This window comes from Dysidea avara, chromosome 5 (assembly GCF_963678975.1).
Source record: "Dysidea avara chromosome 5, odDysAvar1.4, whole genome shotgun sequence".
Classification (NCBI taxonomy): domain Eukaryota; kingdom Metazoa; phylum Porifera; class Demospongiae; order Dictyoceratida; family Dysideidae; genus Dysidea; species Dysidea avara.
In genome coordinates, this window is record NC_089276.1 from 28,404,221 (window position 1) to 28,411,608 (window position 7,388).

General features: G+C 36.9%; 1 long non-coding RNA gene across 1 annotated transcript; it reads left to right on the forward strand.

The window, feature by feature from the left end:
• The first annotated feature begins 3,428 nt into the window (after positions 1 to 3,428).
• On the forward strand, positions 3,429 to 6,671 carry LOC136256819 (uncharacterized). Its single transcript, XR_010701669.1, has 3 exons — positions 3,429 to 3,633; positions 4,055 to 4,161; positions 6,361 to 6,671. It is a non-coding gene; the product is annotated as an uncharacterized lncRNA (long non-coding RNA).
• The last annotated feature ends 717 nt before the right edge of the window (positions 6,672 to 7,388 follow it).

Here is a 7,388-nt window from a genome sequence, read left to right on the forward strand (position 1 = left end):
GTAACAACTTTCCAGTTGTGGTATATACATACTAACAAGCATATAAACACCAGTACTGTTAAATATATTCCATGCATAGGTGTGAACACACACTTACACAAGCATTATGGATTCTGCTTAAAAAATAACTGTTAAATAAAAATTTTAAATGTTTTGATTTTGGCAGAAATGGTACATAGTTGTACTTAGCTAAAGATACATGGAGATACATGCAGACTAAAAATTTATGAAAATCACACCCAACTTTGTACTATTTGTTTAGTTCTATTATAATGCCTGCATGTGTAAAGACACAAAAATAGATTGATCAAGCTAAAATTGGTAACAATGCTACAGACATACATACACCTGTACTTGAACCCAATTTGGTAACCAAGTGCTACTAACAGGTGGTTATTAGTATGGTGTTTGTCATCCAATGAAGGACATCATGATTAATCAACTAAATATGTCAAGGATATTCCATATTGGTTGTGTACCACACAAAACAGTGCTTTGGCAAAGTACGATAGGTGTTAACAAATTATAATAATTATGTGGATGAACCTTTCAAAATAGTTTATAACATACAAACCTAGAACTAATTAACTATATTTTGTACCTGATATTAAATTCCATTTACTGCCTAGGTTTTAGTTGTAACAGAGAAAAATGTGCTATGTAACCAACTCTGGAAAATAGGTTGATAGCAGGGCTAATATTTATCCATGCTATAATTACTAACTGTTAGATTTCACTGTCAACATCAATTAAAGGTGAGTGATCTGCTTTTCCTGGATGTCTTTTAAAGTCCTGTATGCCAGAATGATCCGAAAAGCTTGACAGAGTTTTGGTCATTCTAGATGGCTGGATCTGGCAGTATACTTCTCTGTGGAGTTAAGCAACCAACTTTCACTTTTAAAACTGGTTTTGAACTCTTTCTATAGCAGCACATCTCAACACAACACTAATCTCTCCCATTTTGAAAACAATTCACTTCCCCAACCTCTTAACTACCATCTAGAGCTTGCTTGTTATGTTCAATTATTGCAGCCTCATGAAAAATCCACAAACAACTTGGGTGTTGGTTACAAACATGCCTGTACAGCGGATGTACTGTAAGAAAAGGAATTGTTTGAAAATTATTGGAACTTTGGTACACATGGTTTTAACCATTTGTGAACTAATGATAAATGACACATTGACTAATTCAATTAAGTCTGGCATTTTTGATACTTGGGAATAGACTATATATAAGGAAAGCTATCCCAGCAATGGTTACATATTTTGGAACAACTCAGCATCATTCTTAAAATTTTATTTGAAATAGCTAAGCAATAAAAACAAGACAGGGACGGAGTACAAGTGGTTGCCAAATGGGTACAAGTGGGACCTGTAACATACTTAGCATACAGCCCACAAGTCATAATGCTACCAAATAGTAACAAGACTTTATCAATTACAGGACTTATTTGGAACATGAAAGAGCACATTAGAAGGACACAGAATACAAGTGGTTACTGAAAAGGAAGTAGGTGAGACTTGCATAAAAGATCTAGAGTGTTACATGCAAATGTTTTGTATACAAAAAGCTTATTTAGGATATTAAATGAAAATATGATAGGGACAAAGTACAATTGCTTTACTAAAAAATTGGTCTTGTTATTGACTACACTGCAGGTAAAAACAAACACTAAAGCAATGCTCTCTTTTGTGACGATACAGATATACAGAGTACATATCAGTAGCTGTATAGACCACTATTAAATACTTTTACTTTCTTAGTGCTACCTGTACATGCCCCTACTATATCCATCACAGATTATTGTGGTAATTGATGACTGAATTTAGCTATATAATTATTTATTTATGGATGTACTATGATTATTCAAAAATAAAAGTTTTGGCTCCATGCTTTTGTTTATATCCATGTCCTGTAACTTCCCAAAACAATAATTTTCTGTTTGAAGGAGGTGCTGAGACTACGTCGGATGGTAAGGAGTTCCACTCATTCTGAGTAAAGAGGTTTACTTTCAATTGCAGTCTAGTTGGTTTTTTACAACGTTTCAAATGATGACCTCTTGTGTGGTGTACAGGGATTAATGTAAAAAAAAGTCAGACAAGTCAATATTGTAGTGGCCGTTCAACAGTTTATAAGTCTCAATATGGTCTCCGCAACTTAATTGTATAGTTAATATAGCCAAAACTGTATTCTGCACTAGTCTTAATCATGAGCTACCTAATTCACAATAGCTAGTACAGGTGTAAACCTGCCCATGCACCCTCATTTCTATTTTGAGTGTTGTTGTTGGATAGCAACAGTGTACACCTGCATTTGTAGCTATATGTAGCATTTCATGCGCAAAATCATAACAAAAATTGCTACAGAATGTGTAGCTATACATATAATGATAAAATTAGTTTAAAAGGCTTTACAGCACAAGTGCTGAAGGTCTGTAGGACACCTGGTCCTACAGCTTGTTTAAAGTTGTTACAGAAAGTGTGTTTGAAAAGGTGCACGGAGAAAGGAGAAAAAAAATCATGACTCGGCTGGACCTGGGCAGCCTCGACCTGCAGCCATCCGATCAATGCTCGAATGCTTGCAGGAGTCTGCCAGGCGGTCAGGATGTTTCTTCTTGTCAATTTCATGTATATACTTATCTCAAAGTACCCCATGTGGAACCAAATGGATATTAGTTTATTTATTAAGGCTTTACAGCACAAGTGCTGAAGGTCTGTAGGACACCTGCAATTAGTATACACCTCGGTATACACACTGGAGATAACAAATAGAACCTGTTAGCTAGCTAAATGGCACATTAAGAATTATTTTCCTACATAGCTAGACGAGCTAAGTAGTCGTGTGAGGTGAGTAATGATTATCTAGCTAGCTACATAGCTAACTTTAGTCAACGATTTTCGCTTAGGTTCCTTTGGCTCGTGGTAAGCACCTCGTAGCTACAGGCTCTGCCTCTAGTGTTCGCCCACCGGCAGTGCCAAACTGGTATAAAACAACTAGTTTTCCGGCGCGTTAGCCTGTGATAACTACCGTAGAGTAGTTTGGCGTACCTTCGCACAAAGCGCGAGGGTCTGGTGACAGCCGCATTGTGAAACTCCCGGTGAAAGTGACCGCTTTTTCTCAGCACGGCGCGCTTATCGATTGGAAATTATAAGCGTTCCAATCGATAAGCGCCGTGCGGAGAAAAGCGGTCTGGCCACACGAGACTGCGAATGCAGTGAAAAACGCGCAAACTTACACGTGCACGCGGGAATTCAATTAGTTTACGTATTATACAGTGGCGGTGGAAGGTGGGGGCTAGAGCCCCCCCCCTCAACTTTCAGATGAGAGGGGCAGAGCTCCTCCAATAATTAGCTTCTATGATGTCACGAGTGTGTCATGAGATTAAATATCGTCGCGGTTTCCAAACTGGTAACTATATATATATGGGTTTCGTTACTTTCACATCGTTTGATGCCCCACGTAAAATTACGTAACAACATTGCGTTAGAGGCGCTTTAATAAAATAATTATTAAGCACTGACTGAGACACGCGAGGACACGCTTTATCAAACCAGATACATAGAATCTAATGGGGAGAGGTAACAGCAGCCAGCTAGTGATCTGTGACTAAGGGGTCTGCCAGAATAACAGAGGTAAGTAATGTATACAGCAGTATGTATCACATCACCACCAAGATCACTTTAATATGCCTGGTTGTAATGTTTTATGCTGCAATACCGCTATTAATGCTATGAACAGAACTCTTAACACAGACATGGTAACAATTTCCTTCACTCCAGATATATTTCAACCTGCCTTGGTCAATTATAGTAAGGCCAGAGGCTCAGATTGTCCCATGCAGTTGCAGTGGTGTTGATGGTTTTGCAGCAGTGTTCATAGTTGAAGTATTCTTTACTAGAGGAATAGCATAACTGTAGCTAATGGATAATACTGTAGCCTCTTTCCCAAGGGTCTGAAACTCACATAATCTTACAATTTCTGAAACAGTTTTTGTTACTTTCACATTGTTTGATGCACCTCTACATACCATTATGTAACAACACTACATTATAGGCACATTGATAAAGCACTGAAACACGTCAAACTCAATAGGTGACAGCAGCCAGTCTTGTGATGACTGAAGGTGATGTGCGACTAATTGGTCTGCCAGGATAACAGAGGTATGTATGCATTATGTATCACATCACCTCTGTTACCTTCCATTATCCTTGAGTGTACTGTTTTAAAAATGCTATGAACAGAATTCTTAGCACAAGCATGGTGATAATTTACTTCAGGGATATTTCAACCTACTGGTGACCATCTTTTAATAGGGACCTAGTGTACGTTTGTTTCACTGGGGTGTCACACAAGCACTCACTATTGGATGATCTGCGTCAAAGACAAAATTTACCTTAGCCTTTGGCTTATAGCTTTTGACCTTACTTGAATGCATCTTCCTGAAATTTTGTCTGCTGTTTTAGGCTTAATTGTTAGGTTTTCATTGGATGTGGCCATTTAGCATTTTTAAAAGTTAGTATAGCTAGCTATAGTAAACCAAGAAAGCTGCTGTCTGGGCCATGTGAGCCAGCTAGATATAAATCCGTACACCTTCATTGTTATTTAAGTGTTGAAGCTATTTAGGTTTATTATATCCATTTACCAAACACACCAGTCCTGTGCTTTAAAATTTCTTAATACATCCTATCTATATAACCAGGGGAGTAGGACAAGACCACGTGAATGCGTAATAATGTTGCACAAGTACTTAAAGTATTTCATGTGAACTGAATAGACCCTGTACAAAAAGTAGAGGAAGGGGCTTGATACATATTTTGCTCTATTTAGTTCGTTGCTTGCAATGGTGTGATTCATGATTGGAAAGATGCTGCTGTTATGGCAAGGGCTAAAAAGGGGGCCAAAAAGCTAGTTGTAAATGACTTTTGGCTAGTTGCAAATGGTGATTGGGCTAGTTCTAAAATTTAGACAAAATAGCCAGGTTTACCACAGGAAAGTATATACTTACGTATTGTACCTCTTAACTCTTTTACAGATTTGACTAAAAGTCTTAAGATACATCTTGAGATAGCCATTTTCAAAAATTTTCTATTTCATGGTCTACTACTCTGATTAAAAATTACCTTACTAGTTTTAATTTCTTTCTTACAGTTCACTATAAACTGAAAATCAACACATTCATCAAATCAATGCTTTCATGCACATAATTATATACATAGTTATTTTGTTCCTTCAGCTTGCTAATTATTTCCAGATCTCACTGATTCTCTAAAATCATTTCCAGGTTCAATCATGGCACACTTATGTTTCAAAATTCTTTGGGAGTATGCCCAGACCCCTAGAAATCCCTCTTTACTGCCACTTTGTCTCATGACTTTCACGTCAACAGTAACAGTAGGCATCAATGATTACAATACAATCGTTGTTGTATGATCTATTACTTTCAACAGGTAGTATGACTATGGTTTAATAAAATATTTTTGTTAGTGCTTTGTAGTGCACGTGATCTTGTCTTACCCCTCTGATCTACAACTGTGAAAGATACATCATTGAAATCACAGTGAAATTGTTTCAGAGCTTTGAAACATTTTAAGTTTTTCTATCTCGTAAGTTTTAATATTTATTTATAGGTAACTCTGAGTTTTAACACTTCTTCCCATCTCCCACTGTAGTGATATTTTGTAGTCTTGACTGTTGACTGTGAGTTTGACCACAATTACAGATTGAGATTGACTTAGTAAGTGATACGTGATACCCCTAGTGTTTTGTTTTATAAGCCTAGCACTACAATTAAACAGGTGATTCTGAAGTCACAGTCTAACCCCCTCCACCATACTCCAAATAACCCACACCCTGTTTGCCCATTGTAATCTAAAACATCTGGGTTTTGCACCACTAGCAACTGTAGCAGGCTATCTATCATTGTTACCAAACAACCAACAACATACTTAGTAACCAAGATACAAGACAATAACCATACGTAAGTCCAGGAGCACGACTACCTGAAAACTTACATTCATAAGTGAATAGAAAATAATGAAAGACTAAATACAACAATGGAGAGTGAGGGCTAGCAACAAGAAATCAAAACGTAAAAATTTTGAACCATCCAGCACCAAGATGATTCAGGGAAAAACCCACTGGGTTTTACCCACATACGCATGTTACGCACATCAGTAATCACTGAGTTTCTTTCTGTAGCTATGTATGTGTTCACTTCTTCATTTTGATGACAGTAGTGACTTTCCATGTAGAATTCTGCCGTTCTCCTAATACAAATGTCATTTTGCAAAGTTTTTTTTGGACATACTCTGTAAAATGAAATACAATAGTAATTGTTTTGTTTGTGTTTGTTAATACAGGTAGCAATGATTTCATCGTCTAATTGTGGGTCAGTCATGACTACTCGCACAGCAGGTGAAATTGGCCAGTATCTCCTCATATTGTACATAGAACTCTATCATCAAGGGTGACTTTTTTTGCTGAAGAGCTGCAGCATTTGCAATAATGTGATGCTAGACTGTGGTACATCGCTCAATAACTTTTTGTTCCAAGTTTTATGTACATGCTGTAACTGATCATATTATTGTTGTTTAAATATCACATCTTTTTATTTACAAATAACTAACCCTTTGTTATCACATCTTTATAGTAGATCCAGTATTACCGTAACTTCTTTCTGTAACAGAACATGTACAGTATGTTACCTCTATTACATTCAGATGGTAGCCCTAATAATATATGAATGGAATGTGGCTTATTCGTAGTAATGCTTGACCTGCTAAAATACCTGAAGCTTTTATTTCAAATGTCCTATGTGGTCTGACAATTTCACTGTTTTATATGTACTAGGAAACACACCATTTGGTCTTCTTTTCTGAATTTGGAACCAAACCATTATTTCTTTATTTATTATACTGGACAGTCTGTAATTATTGATGCATCCAGTGGGGGGAGGGGGAATGCATAATCAATAGAGACACTAACAATAATGTTCATGTAAGTTTAGACAGTTCAAGAGTGTCATTATCTACAACTTCATAATTATCATTTGTACACTCAGTCAGATTGTTATCACCAGGAACTTGTCGCTTCTCCAACAGGGGGACATTACTTGTTCTAAGTACGATTTCACCATTAAGTATTATTCACAACCTTTCCGTAGTTGACTCTCCAACAAACCCCATACATATTCACTGTACACAGAATCACAACTGCACTTTACCTTTGATTTAAACCCCTGGGTTACCATACATGAATTGGATCACTTCATCTGAAGCCTATACGTACTTAATGTCCCTAGCAGTGCAAAACACGCTGTGCTGTACATGATACGAAAGCAATGGATTTTTAAACAACCTTTTGGTCTAATAAATACAGTAGTTACAGT